A 13,839-nucleotide genomic window follows, 5' to 3' on the forward strand; every position below is an offset into this window, starting at 1 on the left:
TTTTTTTTTTTAAAGATTTTATTTATTTATTTGAGAGAGAGAATGAGATAGAGAGAGCATGAGAGGGGGTAGGGTCAGAGGGAGAAGCAGACTCCCTGCTGAGCAGGGAGCCCGATGCGGGACTCGATCCTGGGACTCCAGGATCATGACCTGAGCCGAAGGCAGTTGCTTAACCAACTGAGCCACCCAGGCACCCCTGAGGCCCCTCTTAATCAACTTCCACCCAAGATGGGATTTTAACCTAGTCAGCCCCCAGGTCTGCATCAGGCCCCGAATTTATTGACAGCAACTTGTAGGTCCGGGTAGAAACCCATAAAGAAACCCAGTTAGGAGGACCTCCTGTCTTGTTAGATAAAGACGCACAAAAGGCTGGTCTTAGGCACCGCTGTCAGCCACCATGGCCACAGACACATCTGGATTCCTGGGAAAACTCTGCAGGGTCCAGTTACTGGGGGCAGCTCAGGAGTGCCACGGGGACCCCTGGGAAGGGGAGTGGAAGGAGGAGACAGACCTGGACATGAGCCCTGGTTCCCTACACACAGAGGGAGGACAGTGGGCAGGGCAGGTAACCTTTCGCGGTAACTCTGAGTGTTCAGGGTTGGGGGAGGGGTCTTACGTGGACTCAGTAGGTCCCCATACAGACAGGCCCCTCTTCCTGGTCTGGTTTTCTTTCTAGAATCCTCATCCTTCCACCCTCTAAGTGCACGTTGTTATCAATCAGTAGCTGGTTGGCGTATTCATTCACCACTCAGTGCACTGATTTTTTTCAGCAAACGTGCTGTGTGCCTGCCATGTGCTGGAGCTCTATGAGGCCATGGGCAATATTCCAAGAATTAGGCCCTTTCTTTATCAATCGAATCATTTGAATGCTGTCCTTTGACTCCAGCGAGGACAGTATCAACAGGTGGGGAGGCGGAGTGGAGCATGAGAAAACAGACACCTGAGTTTCCTCAATCCCGACATGGGGGTGGTGCTTGCCTGGCATGCAGTGTGCATCCCCCTTTGGACATGTTCCTTGTGTTTGGTGTCATTTGTCCCCACCGGGATGTAAGCTCCATGAGAGCAGGGATGTCTGTTTTGTTCACGAATGCGTCTGCAGAGCCTAGAGCAGCACCAACGTAGCAGGTGCTCAATAAATATTTGTCGAATGAATAGGTAACATTAATAACTCTTTTTTTTTTTTAAAGATTTCATTTATTTGACAGAGAGAGACACAGCGAGAGAGGGAACACAAGCAGGGGGAGTGGGAGAGGGAGAAGCAGGCTTCCCGCTGAGCAGGGAACCCGATGCGGGGCTCGATCCCAGGACCCCGGGATCATGACCTGAGCCGAAGGCAGACGCTTAACGACTGAGCCACCCAGGCGCCCCAACATTAATAACTCTTGAGCCGCTTTCATGGCCAGAACATTTACGTCAGCCCCTCCCCTTTTCAACAGTCCCTGGAAAACCTGCTCTTCATCCTAACCCCATCTCTACAGCATAAAAAGCCCCACTGGTTATTTCTGTTCTGAAAAGCTCTTAATCAACTTCACCACCTCTCTGAGCCCTTTCTTCGACTTTCCCTTGATATTCAGTCTGGCCGGTTCACCACACGACAAAGAAATCTGTGGGAGTATTTCTGCTCTGAAGATTGCCTAGGAACACTCACGAAAGCACCTGCTGAAGTCCTGTGCTGACCACGCCCACCTCCCCTTCCAGGCCACGCCCATGGCTCCTTCATGACCACGCCCATCTCATCTTCCACTCACTGGCTCCCACTCCCTGGACCTTTTTTTTTTAATTTTAAGATTTTATTTATTTATTTGAAAGAGAGAGAATGAGAGAGAGAGAGAGAGAGCACATGAGAGGGGGAGGGCCAGAGGGAGAAGCAGACTCCCTGCTGAGCAAGGAGCCTGATGTGGGACTTGATCCTGGGACTCCAGGGTCATGACCTGAGCCGAAGGCAGTCGCTTAACCAACTGAGCCACCCAGGCGCCTCTCCCTGCGTGGACCTTTGATGTATTTCTCTGCACACAAAATCTTGATGCCTGTTCAGATCAAGTTCCCTTACCACCAAATAAATCTGAAAATGGCTTGCCCAAGGAAACAGCAGGTTCCCCATACTTCTTACACTCATCATTACCTCATTCCACCCTCCATCATCAAAGGAACACATGTACATTGTAGGAAACTGAGAGAGAAGGTAAAAATATAAAACGCTAGAAAATTCCTATGCATCATTCCACTACTAATATTTTGGCTTATCTCCTTTATTATTAATTTTTAAAGTTTTTATTTAATCTCGACACCCAAGTTGGGGTTCGAACTCAGGGCCCCATGATCAACAGTTGCATGCTCTACCCACTGAGCCACCCAGAAGCGCTGGCTTCTTTCTTTCTTTTCTTTCTTTCCTCCTCTTCCTTTTCTTCTTCTTCTTCCTCTCCTTCTCCTCCTCCTCCTCCTCCTCCTTCTTCTTCTTCTTTTTCTTTCTTTCTTCTTCTTCAGATTTATTCATCTATTTTAGAGAGAGAGAGAGCAGGGAGGGAGGGGCAGAGGGAGAGGAAGAGAGAGTCTCAAACAGACTCTAAGCTGAGCACAGAGCCCCATGAGGGCTCAATCCCATGACCCTGAGATCACGATCAGAGCTGAAACCAAGATTCAGGTGCTCAATTGACTGCTCCACCAGGTGCCCCAGCTTATTTCTTTCTTTCTTTTTTTTTTTTAAGATTTTATTTATTTGAGAGCGAGAATGAGAGACAGAGAGCATGAGAGAAAGGAGGGTCAGAGGGAGAAGCAGACTCCTTGCTGAGCAGGGAGCCCGATGTGGGACTCGATCCTGGGACTCCAGGATCATGACCTGAGCCGAAGGCAGTCGCTTAACCAACTGAGACACCCAGGCGCCCCTATTTCTTTATAATAGTCTATTTTTTTTCTTTATGAACTTAGTAGTAGTTTACATATACAATTTTGTGTCCTGTTTCTATAATAAATGATCTTACATATTATCCATTTCTTTATAATGATTTTGTAAACCTCATTCTCAATGGATGCATAATAATCCATAGTGTGGACGTTCCATCATTTAACTAGTCCTCAAATTTGGGGCATTTAAATTGTTTCCTGTAAACAGATGAATAGAACTGTGCATAATTCTTGGCCTGCATTTTGACATATTTCCTAAGGACTGATTAAGTAAGTTATACAAAAGTTGAAAGATCACCAATCTTTTTATTTTTCAATAGTGGTAAAATATATATGATAGTTACCATTATAATTGTTTTTAAGTGTACACTACAGCGGTATTAGGTACGGTCACATTATTATGCATTCATCACCATGACCCAGAGCATTTTCATCTTCCCGAACTCAAACTTTGTATCCATTAAATACTGACTCCCATTTCCCCTCCCCGCGACTGGCACCCACCATTCCACTTGCTCTCTGTATGAGTTCGACTACTCTAGAGACCTCATGTGAATGGAATCATACCGCGTTTGTCCTTTTGTGCTGGCTTAATTCACTCAGCATAATATCTTCAAGGTTCATCCATGTCGTAGCATGAGTTAGAATTCCCTCCCTTTTATGTGGAGAAAGTGGAATCCTGTACATGATTGGTGGGAGCATGAATTGGTGCAACCGTTCGGGAAAACAGTATGGAGGTTCCTCAAAAAATTAAAAATAGAGGGGCGCCTGGGTGGCTCAGTTGGTTAAGCGACTGCCTTCGGCTCAGGTCATGATCCTGGAGTCCCTGGATCGAGTCCTGCATCAGGCTCCCTGCTCGGCAGGGAGCCTGCTTCTGCCTCTGACGCTCCCCCCTCTCATGTGCTCTCTCTCTCTCGTTCTCTCTGTCTCAAAAAAAAAAAAAAAAAAAAAATTAAAAATAGAACTACCATACAATCCAGAAATCCCACTTTTAGGTATACATCTGAAGGAAACGAAATCACTGAGTATCAGATATCTGTACTCCCATGTTCATTGCAGAGTTAGTCACAGTCGCCAAGGTAGGGAAACGGCTTCCGTGCTGGAAACAGACAAATGGATAAGGATTATGTGAGGTGTATATATGTATACACACAATGGAATATTTTCCAGCCATAAAAAAGAAGGAATTCTGCCATTTATGATAACGTGGATGAACCTAGAGGGATTCTGCTAAGTGACGTAAGTCAGACAAAGAAAGACAAATACTGTATGATATTACTTATATGTGGAAGCTAAAAGGAAAAAAACAGTCAAACTCCGAGAAATAGAGAGTAGAATGGTAGTTGCCAGGGCCTGGGGATTGGGGAAATGGGGAAATGTTGGTCTAAGGGTATGGACTTCCAATTATAAGATAAATAAAGTCTGAGGATCCAAAACACAGCATTGTTACTAGAGCTAATAATTCTATACCGTGTACTTGAAACTTGCTAGGAGAGTAAGAACTTAAGTGTTCTCACCACACACACACACACACACAGAGTAACTATGTGAGTGTGAGGTGATGGATGGGCTAATTAACTCGATTGTGGGAAATATTTTGCAATGTATATCAGATTTTTATGTTGTACCCTTTAAATATATACAATTTTTATTGTTAATTATACTTCAATAAAGCTGGAAAAGCGAAGCAAGGCAAAACAAAACAAAACAGAAACTGAATGCAATGTCTTTTTTTTTTTTTTTTAAAGATTTTATTCATTCCTTTGACAGAAAGAGACACAGCGAGAGAGGGAACACAAGCAGGGGGAGTGGAGAGGGAGAAGCAGGACTCCCGCAGAGGAGGGAGCCTGACGCGGGGCTCCATCCCAGGACACCGGGACCATGACCTGAGCCGAAGGCAGACGCTTAACGACTGAGCCACCCAGGCGCCCCTGAATGCAATGTCTTGATAACAAGGAGGAATGACAAGGGCCAATCTAATCCCATTCCCTGGGGGAAAAAAATTCTCCGTCAGCTGCACTGTGCTCACATGTGGAGAACCAGCAGTCAGCCTTCGGTCAGTAGCTGATCAATATTCTTATGTTTCTAGCTGAACTATTAAAAAGTTGTTTAAAAATTTCTGGGGCGCCTGGGCGGCTCAGTTGGTTAAGCATCTGCTTTCGGTTCAGGTCATGATCCCAGGGACAAGGGATCGAGCCTGGCATTGGGCTCCCGGTCAGCGGGGAGTCTGCTTCTCCCTCTGCCCCCCCCACTTGTGCTCCTTCTCTAAGTCTCAAATAAATAAATAAAATCTTAAAAAAAAAAAGAATTTTCTTCCTTTTTAAGGCGGAATATTCCATCGTACGTATAGACCACATTTTGCTTACCCATTCGTGCATCCATGGACGTTTGGGCTGTGTTCTCTTCTTGGCTCCTGTGAGTAGTACTGCTTTGAATACTAGTGTGCACCGAGCTTTTAAATATTCTTGATAAGCTTTACTATCTGGACAAGTTATACCAATGTGCATGTCCCCTTGCAGTGGGTGTATGGTACCTACATTACTATATGCAGCATTTGATGGCAATTTTAAAAAATAAAAGGCCTGTGAATGCTGAAGGGGGTGCTGTAACTAACTTCAAAATAGGAAAAGGCTCTTATCTGCTTACCCGACTATCCACTCTTCCCGCATACCCACCCTTCTTCCCTCCATCTACCTACTCACCTACCTATCCATCTGTCCATCCACCTGTCCACCCGTCCACTTGCCCATCCACTGGCCTATCCACCCCACTCAACCAGCTGTCCATCCTTCCATCGCCCCATCCGTTCTATTATTTCTACTTCTGACTTCCTGGGACTCTCATGTACTTGTTTATAATACAACAGAATAGAAAGAGAATATCTAAGGATCTTTCTCTCTGTCCTTTACTCCTCCAGGGGCATCAGAAAGGTGATGCTTTATTAGGCTCTAAGTCATCCCCTCGCTCCCTAACCCTGGCCTTCAGTCTTTTTGAAATTACTCCACTGAATCTTTTCCGTGGGGGTTAAATGTCCCTCCTTCCTGGCACGGCCCAGTTTCCAGCACGTTATGAAACTATGCTCACTTGTTAACGTGGACTTTCAGCCTCACCAAGGTGCAGCCCTATCTTTGTTCTTTATCAGGTTGGGGGGTTGGCGAGGCAGCTGTCTGTGGTCCTGGGTGGCTTTTAGGGGGCATGTTGCAGAGGAGTTCCTAAACTTTGAAATATCTCCCCTTGGCAGACAGCACTTTGGGCCTGGAGCTAAGAGAATCAGGACGCATTCACAATGATTTAAGGCTAGTTTTACATCCACAGTGTTCCCACTTTGTAAGGGGAGGCGGGGGTGGGGGGTGTTTGTGTGTGTTTTCCTTTTTTTTTTTTTTAAGATTTTTAAAAATTTATTTATTTGATATATATAGAGAGAGCACAAGCAGGGGGAGCGGCAGGCAGAGGGAGAAGCAGGCTCCCTGCTGAGCAGGGAGCCCAATGTGGGGCTCATCGGATCCCAGGACCCCAGAATCGTGACCTGAGCCAAAGGCAGCCGCCTAACTGCTTAGCTGACTGAGCCATCCAGGCGCCCCTGTGTTTTCATGTAAATGTAAATGACAGGCATATTGTATGGGGGCATTTCCATGAAAAGAATAGAAAACCATAATATTTACAGCTCTATCAATTCCCTAGAAACCACTCTAAAATAGACACAGGAAGTGAGCCCCTTTCAAATAAACAGAATAAATAATGAGGGGGGAAGAAAGGAATTTTAGAATTAGGCTAATTGGTATCTAAAATCAAGTCAGCAATAACAAGCAAGCCCCATAGTGGGCTTAACGAATAAATAGATTTTTACAAAACTAGTTTCTCAGCTAAAAACAAACCGAAGAGAAAGATTCACGGTCATTGAGTTGCTGCTGTTCACATCTTAGAAAGCAGACACTCTCAGAGACTGAGGGAGGTCGGTGCTCCCGTCAGCTGGATCCTGACTTCCCCATGGAGACTGGGTTCTCGGGCTTTGGGCAGGTGGCCCCATCACCTGAGAGGAACACCGCTACTTGGCTGGTTGCTTACTTGGAGGCGTATCAGTCCAGTAGGTACTTCGGAGAGAAGTCCTTTCCTAAGATCTAGCTCAGGACCAAGATGACAATAGCGCCGAAGAAGGTCAGCCTGGGAGACACGAGCCGCGCGCCCGCACTACCTCTCAGCTTCCACCTGCCGCGGAGAGCTCCCAGCTCCTACCCCTTTTGGCGACACACGGCCCCTGGTGGTCTTGGAGCATCGTGCCCCGTCCGGCTTTGGGAGGCTGCACGTGGGGCATGTGTATTTTAGAAACACGACTTTACTGTCTCCCATTGCTCCCTTTGCTAAGTACTCACCCGGCTTTCCTGGAGCCGTTTCAGCCTTCCGTACCCAATGATCAGAAAGAAAAAAAAAAGAAAATAAAATTTACTTGATTTGAATTTTCTCTTTTCAAATGACCTTTGGAGAAAATAGGAGGGGACCGAGACGGGACAGTGCTTGCCCTCTGAGAGCCCACATCTTCCCGTCCTCCCACCAGGGACAGACTGCCACAGCAAAACATTTCCAGAACTTTCCAGAAAGGCCCTCAGCTAACCCTTCAGAGATTCTCACAACCACTGCTTCTCCAGGGGAGGAAACTTCTTTCCCGGAGCTGGAGTTATCAGCCTTCCATGGATGACAAATGTCACGGTTGTCCTCAGGAATGGAACCTCCTGAAGGGTGGACCCATGCCGAAGAAAAGCAACTTTGTGAACACACTTATATATTGTGGTCGTACCTTTCACACTGGTCTCTTTCATCCCTTTCTCAATTTAATTCTAGAAGTGTTCTATTCTTTAGTGTTTTTTTTTTTTTAATTCCCTCTTTCTTCTCTCTTTTCTTATTCTTAAATTCTTAAATAAATGTTACTTATAATTGTGGATTCTTTATGAGTAGGATCATATCTGTCTGTCTTAAGTCTTTCCAAGTGTCTGGCCTCCCTTCCCACAGAAAGAAGCTCTGGCTTGATAAGAATTTCCTTGGCATTTAGAGCCGGGGAACCTCCTTCAGCAGATCCTGTTGGCAGGAGAGGGGCTCCCCCTCTGCTTGGGGTGCAGCAGATGCTGGGGTGTGGGCGCTTTCCCGGGGGAATATTTAAATTTAAATCAGCCACAAGAATGAAGCCAGTAGCAGTGCCAGGGATGTTTTGCCTTTGAGGGTAAAAACCTCTTGCATTGATATTAGTGTTTCTGAGCCATGGGTAGTAAAGTCTGCAGAAATATATTTTCACAGGCAGGAGATCCCCAGGCTAAAATGTAAATGCCCTACCTGAGGGCACTTCTCACTCAGGCTTTTGAGAACCAAGATGTGAGAGGAAATCGCAGATCCCTTTAAAACACGCTAATTACTCTCGGAAAAAAGTCTTTGCTGAATTCTTTAGCTTCTCAAAGCAAAAATGTCTGCGATGCGTTAACACTCCCCCTCGTCCTGCCCCTAACTTTGGTCACTTCCCAAGTATGTCTGCTCTGTTCCTTAAAAACAGAATATTCTTCTTCCTCTTTCATTTGTGCAACTCAAGCGGGCAATTAGAAAAAGCTGCAATTACTGAAAATATCAGAATAGCTTCACTCCTGGGGACACATGATTCCTAGTCCCATAGCTGTTTATGACAATCTCTTCTCACTCTTCCTGGCCTCCTAAAAGTCCACTGCTAACGCCTGTCTTTTAGCCAATTTGCATTGAGTTTGATAGGCGTGTGGCTGTCAACAAAAGAAAAGGTCTTAGGAAACATACTTTGCAAAACACAGACCTCCCTTTGCAAGATGTAGGGGGTGTGTTTGGCCAGTGAGGTCTGTGGCGGGCTGGTAGTTCTCAGGTTCTACACATGAGGGCGCTTTGGGACCCCACTGCACACAACCCTGAGGATTGCAGGGTGTTGCGCGTGTGGGGGTAAATTTTAGTAAAAGTATTTCATATCCAGGCCTGCTTATTCTTGGCAAAATGACTTCGGACCACAATTAAGAGAAAGTTCTATTCCTGCACGTTTCTTGTCTTACTTGTATGTTCATCTTCCATGGCTTAGTTTCTTAGAGCTAGCGCCTTCTAAGGAAGGAATCAGTGTTGTCCAACAGCCTTGGGTCATTTGCACAGCCAGAGTCCACTGGGGACAAAACTTGGAAATGGCTCAAGATTGTCATCCCATCTCAAAATGTAACCAGGTGGTAAAGGTTCCAATGTGAGCCCTGCCTCCTTCCTGTTCATTCTTATCTCATTAAAACCATGTCCACCCCTACCCTCTGCCCCAGACTCAGTTTCTGAGGTAGAGCTGAGCTAGGCTTTGAGAGGAATGACAATCTGATTGAATTCATTCCCACCGAGACATGAATTAATCACATTATGCCTACCTTAAACCGTTCAGAATTAAAAACAAAACAAAACAAAAGAACAAAACTTAATTCCAGAGAAGGTGCCAAATTTTAGGCTATAGTTAATAGAACTCAAACACTGGTTTGGATACAAGTCATTATGTTACATAGCTGTGGGCTCGAATCCAGATCTTATCATAGGGTAATATTGGGACAGTCACTTTTCAATAATTACTGAGTACAGTAAATATTTATTGAATGCCTACTGTGTGCAAGGCACCAGGGATGCAATGATGAGCAAAACCAGACAGGGACCCTCTTCCCAGGAACTATAGTCTAGGGGGAGAAGCAGATGTAAATCAGTCCTAGAAATGCAGGTAAATTCACAACTGAGGTAAGCGCTACTCTGGTGGTTACCAATGATGTTCTGCAGAATCTGTTCCCCTATTCCTCATCAGACACATGACAGGACCGCACTTTCCCAACCTCTTTGAGGTTAGATGTGGCCATGACTTGTTTGGCCAATGAGATGTGAGCAAGAGCCATGCACCGGAGTGATGAGTGGGAGCTTTAAGCGCTGATGTATCATCTGCCACATTCTCTCCCCACTGCTCTGGTCCACGTGGGAGCATGTGTCGAGATGAAGCTTCTGTGAGGCCTGGCTCCCAGGGTGACCACGAGGCGCTAGCCCTGCTCCCTGCCCCCTGCCCCCCGGCCAGCCCACAGTGAACATGTAGCATGAGAGAGAAATAAAGCTCTGAGAAACCACTGAGATTTGGGGCTTGGTTTTTGCTGCAGCAGAACCTGGCCTATCCTGACTGATACAGCTCTGGTAGACAGGTATGAGGTGCCATAAAAATGAATAATAGGGGAATGGGCTGGATAGAGGATGGCAGGAAGTCAGGAGAATGTCTCTGAAGATACATCTGAGCTGTGATCTGAGGAAGATGGGGAGGGGTCCTGGAGGAAAAGTATTCCAGGTTTCGGACTGGGGGTAGAAATGTAGATGGAGGGCATTTGGGTGGCTCAGTTGGTTAAGCGTCTGCCTTCGGCTCAGGTCATGATCCCAGCGTCCTGGGATCAAGTCCCATATCCGGCTCTCTGCTCATCGGGGAGTCTGCTTCTCCCTCTCCCCCTCCCCCCTGCTCGTGCTCTCTCTCTCTCTCATGCTATCTCTCTCGAATAAATAAAATCTTAAAAAAAATGTAGATGGAGAGAATTGGATAGATTAATGTCTCTGAGCTAGTTGACAAGATGGGCTGATAGGTTTATTGAGAGGGGAAGCAGTTGCAGAGGGAGGGCACCCAGCTCAGAGCCTGGCATGTAATAGGTGCTCAGTGCATAGGAATAGCTAACACTTACATGTGCTCTATGGGGTGTGCCTATATGAACTCATCCAATCCTCACACCATCCTATGATTTAGGTACTATTATTTATTTATTATTTAAGATTTATTTGTTTAAGAAAGAAAGATAGAGAAAGAATGTGGAGAGGGAGGGGCAGAGGGAGAAACAGACTCCCCGATGAGCAGGGAGCCCGATATGGGACTCGATCCCAGCACGCGGGCATCATGACCTGAGGTGAAGGCAGACACTTAAGCAACTGAGCCACCTAGGTGCCCCAGGTGGAAATGTTGGCTCCGAGGGCTGGAGATTGGGGAATGCTGCCTACAAATCCCAAACCTGGGAAAAGGGCACCCAAAGGAGGGCTTGCCCTGTGCCCCTGTTGCTGGGACACTGAGCATCGGCACCTGTCCTCGCTGGAGGAAGCTGAAGGGACCCATGGCAACAGAACACTGAGGCCCAGGCCCCCACCTTGGCAAAATGCCACAGACGGGGGAGCTTACACACCAGAAATGCGTGTCCTCACAGTCTGGAGGCTGAAAGCCCAAGATCAAGGTGTGGGCAGGGCTGGTTTCTGCTGAGGTCTCTCTCCTTAGTGTGCAGGTGGCTGTTCTCTCCCTGTGTCCTCACCTGGCTTTTCTCTGAGCACTCTTGCTGCTGGGGGTCTCTTCCTCTTCTTTTAAGGACACTAGTCCTCTTGGATCAGGGTCCCACCCTCATGACCTCATTTAATCTTAATGACCCCTTAAATGCCCCATCTCCAAATATAGTCATGTTGGGGGTTAGGGCTTCTCCATATGATTTTGGGGGGGCACAATCCAGTCCACAGCAGCCCCCACACAATGTGGTCCACATTCAAGTTTCCTACACCCCCCTCCCCCACCCGAGGGCACTTTTCTCCCCATCTCAAATTTATCCCATAAAAAGCGATAGCTGTAATGTTATCTATATGAGAAAGTTGTCAGAGCGCAGGATGAGATGATGTAGAAAAATATAGAACACTGTTCAAATATGAGGATATTAAAAATATAAACCTCATAACCCACAGAGATGAGGGTGTGCAGGCTGATGTTTGGGACCATATGTTGGCTGGTCTAGTTAGAAAGACACTCTTTTTAACCATCTCTTGTGACAAACTTCAACAATTAGCCTTCTCAGGGATGCCTGTCTCCTCTTGCTCACTCCTTCTGATCACCTTCCCTGTATCAGGCTATCTTCTAGAACTCATTCAAGATTCAGCTCAAGTGTTGCCTCCTACAGGAAGCCTTCCTGGATCTCCCTAGACCTCATCTCCCCCCAGCTCCTGTGTCCCCTTGGGCTCTGGCACACAGCACAGGTACTCAGACGGCTGCTACTCTGCAGCCTCTCCCCAGACCGAAGCTCCGTGGATGGTGTGTCCTCATCTCATTATTTTCTGTTGGCCACCTGGCCTGTGATGTGTCTGGCACACAGGCCTTTTGGGGAAATGGCCTGCGTTTCGTCCTTTCCAGTATATTCCTACATTCCTCTTTCTCAGCTGCCATCCATTGCCTCCCTCCTTCTCCTCCGCCTGCTTGTTCGTCTATTGTCATTTCAAAACAATTCTCTTTTCTGACTTCAAAGCGTAACATGCCCTCCCTAGAAAATTCGGCAAATTTGAAGAATCGTGTGTAAAATCCAGAGCTGTGGTTCCATGACCTGGATGTTTTCTTTAAGCAAAGTTCCTTGCTCTTCTTTCCCCCTGCACACCTATTTTCTTGGGATAATTCTCATAACTCTATGCATGCAAGTTTGTATCTTGTTATTTTTCTCTTTTCTTCGTATTCTGTTGAGCATATTCATACATCGTTAAAGTTGCTTTGTCAACACCAATTTCATTGACTGCTGCATATTCTGTTGTGTGTGGTGTTATTTATTTTCCCACCCTTATTCCTGCCTTTATAAACCTCCTCGTTTTCATTGTGTTCTCTCCTCCCTGGCTCCACTCTGCTTTCCCCTTAAGCGATCCACTTATTTATTCCACAAGTCCACAAATTGGTCAGGGCACTTTGTTCTTAGGGAATCATAGAATTTTACGTGTGCATTTTCTTTCATCCTGAGGAACTCAAAGGCCTCGAACGGAGGGGATCGCTCATCAGAAAGCGACTTTACCTGGGAACCAAGTTTTTATTAATCCCTGGTGACTGAGTAGGCGTGAAATAGAGTCAGCCCCATTGACAGATGGAAACACTGAGGTGCAGAGAGGCTGTTTGCTTCTCCCAGAGCGAAGTATGCATTCTGATCTTGGGAAGTAGTAGGAACTGACTCTCTTCTTTCCACTGGCTGATGTCCTCGTCTACCAAACTTTCATTAATAGTAAGTGTCTTAGTTGCTTTCCTTTTTAGCTTAAACAAGGATGAAATAAGGTGCCTCAAACCACTACATTCTTTATGAAAAACATTCCAGGGGGACAGGCTGGGGAACGTGCTGTAGACATGCAGCTCCCTTCAGTATCTCAATCTGCCCATTTCTACTAGCTCCGTCTCTGTGTCTCACCCCTAGACTTAGCCACACTTTCTCCTCTGCCTGGAGTGTCCAATCCGCTCTTCCTCAGACTAAATCCTTACTCAAGCTCTGAGACACATCTTAGGAGTCACTTCCTGTGGGAAGCCGTTCTGTGTCCCCAAGTTGGAGTCGAAGGCCCCTTCCCCATGCTTGTCTCTGGTCATACCTACTTGTCCCGCCCCGCCCCTGCCTGCTGTGTCTTTCCCACCACTAAACTGGGCTTCCTGAGCACAGTCACCGGGATAGAGAAGGTGCATAGTAGGTATGCCAGAATGAATGAATCTCTATGGTCACAACTGTCTACCGTGTGGATTTTGGGGGCCATAAAGTGGAAAAAGAGACAAAAGGAGACAGAAATTTTAGGAGAGGAGAAGTTTGTAAAATGAACTCAAATTGAGACAATGATAAGTATGCCAAGATATCCAACCCATTCGGACATCTAGCCCATGTGGCAGGTAACTCTCTTACTGTAAAGGACACTTGCCTCTGGTTTATCCACCCATGTTGTATGTATTGGTCCCAGTGAAGTGGTCTTCAGTCTGTCCTCTGGTGAGATCACACCCAGGCTGATCTCTTTTGGGAACTTTGAGCTGGGTGATTCCATCAGGATACAATGACCACACAGGGCCGTCTGTGTGTGGGCAGCCAGATGACCTCCCTCTGCAACAAGTGTTTGCTTAGCACCCCTAATAGCCAGCTTCCAAACCCAGCC

This window comes from Leptonychotes weddellii, chromosome 2, assembly GCF_054177405.1.
Source record: "Leptonychotes weddellii isolate Sample4059 chromosome 2, ASM5417740v2, whole genome shotgun sequence".
Classification (NCBI taxonomy): Eukaryota; Metazoa; Chordata; class Mammalia; order Carnivora; family Phocidae; genus Leptonychotes; species Leptonychotes weddellii.